Raw genomic sequence first — 1628 nt, 5'->3', positions numbered from 1 at the left:
ATAGATAGATAGATAGATAGATAGATAGATAGATAGATAGATAGATAGATAGATACAGACAACGAGAAGGAGAGGAGAGAGCACTTGTGGGCATGTGCGCGGGCGCGCTGGTAGGTGGCGACCACAATACGTGTACACTCTCACGCGCACCACCAAATTACTCGCGCCATTTTTCTTAACAATCGTGTTCTTTACTCGGGCGTTACTTGTTTATTTTTGAAATGCTAACGTATTTAATGTTACCTATTCAAACCGAGGTAATGTGAGTTTGTTTGTTTGGTAAGTGTTTTACGGCGCTCGCAACTGCGTAAGGTCATAATATGAGCGCAAGGGTAATATGAGTGTAGATACTGACGAAGATATTGTGTGTGTGTGTGTTTGTGTGTGTGTGTGTGTGTGTGTGTGTGTGTGTGTGTGTGTGTGTGTGTGTGTGTGTATGTGTGTGTGTGGTAAAGTGGTTTGTTAACTCGCTTTCTGTGGTGGAAACGCTACTGGTATTTTGTTGTATTTGGGAAACCGATTGTCTTGTTGTGTGGGTAGACGATAGACGGGGCACTACGTAAGCTGCCATGACGGTCACTGGATGACTGGTATTCATAATCGCTCTCTACCTGCCTGGTGGTATAGGTACCGACCGGTAGAGCACTGAACGGTGTGGGCGCAGAGTTCGTTTTAAATCTGTGCTGAACTTTGGTTATAGTATCGTAGACTTTATAAATTTGTAGTTGATACGAGTTGTTAATGGATTTCATACGTCTGCGCTTAAAATATATTATTTTGTAGACGTAATAGCTGTGTTTGAGCACCGTGTTTTGTTGTCTGTAAATCTGTGATGAGCATACGTTATTTTACATACTGTTGTGAACAGAACCAACCTTTTTCGCGCGCTCATATGACCTTATGCAGTTGCGAGCGCCGTAAAACTGTTACTGAAACAAGCAAAGGATATTTTGTCGAGTTTATAAACCTGTGCTGGACACAGTCTATTTTATAAATCTTCATAAATTTGCTATGAACTTAGGTTATTTCGTAGACCTAAAAAATCTGCGCTGAACCTAAGTTATTTTGTTGACTTTATAAATCAACTCTGAGCATAGATTACTGATGTCATTTGTTTCTGTATCATCATGCATAGGATGGGTCTCACTAATGTCTCACCGTTTTGGGGAAAGCACGTTTATCTTTGAAGTAGGATTATTTTTAACCGGTGACTGTTGACCGCAGACTAGGAATTTGCATAACAGTAGGTGTAAGCGGAAGTACGTCACTACAACGTAAAGTGCTGGGGATGGAACGGAGACCGCTCATGTCTTTAGCACACCCTTCCGTCGGATTTTTCGCCTTGGAATTCTTTTTGCCCCCACATCCGCCTTGTTTGTTTTTCTGTCTGTTTGTTTGTGTGTCTGTTTTTTTTCTACACCCCCCTTCCCCTCTCTCTTTCTCTTTCCTTCTCACATTGTCTCCCACCCTTCTCTTTTTTATCCTCTATTTCCTTTCCTTCTCTAACTCTACCCGCTCTGTCTGTCTCTCTCTCCTTCTCTCGTTCTCTCTGTGTCTCTCTGTCTCTCTGTCTCCCTCTCTTCGTTTCTTAGTCAATAACAAACAGTACCCCCTTGCATACACCCCCC

Source organism: Aplysia californica, unplaced genomic scaffold (assembly GCF_000002075.1).
Source record: "Aplysia californica isolate F4 #8 unplaced genomic scaffold, AplCal3.0 scaffold00540, whole genome shotgun sequence".
NCBI classification, from domain to species: domain Eukaryota; kingdom Metazoa; phylum Mollusca; class Gastropoda; order Aplysiida; family Aplysiidae; genus Aplysia; species Aplysia californica.
The sequence above is the reverse complement of the archived record's forward strand: the minus strand, read 5'-3'. Positions refer to the sequence as shown.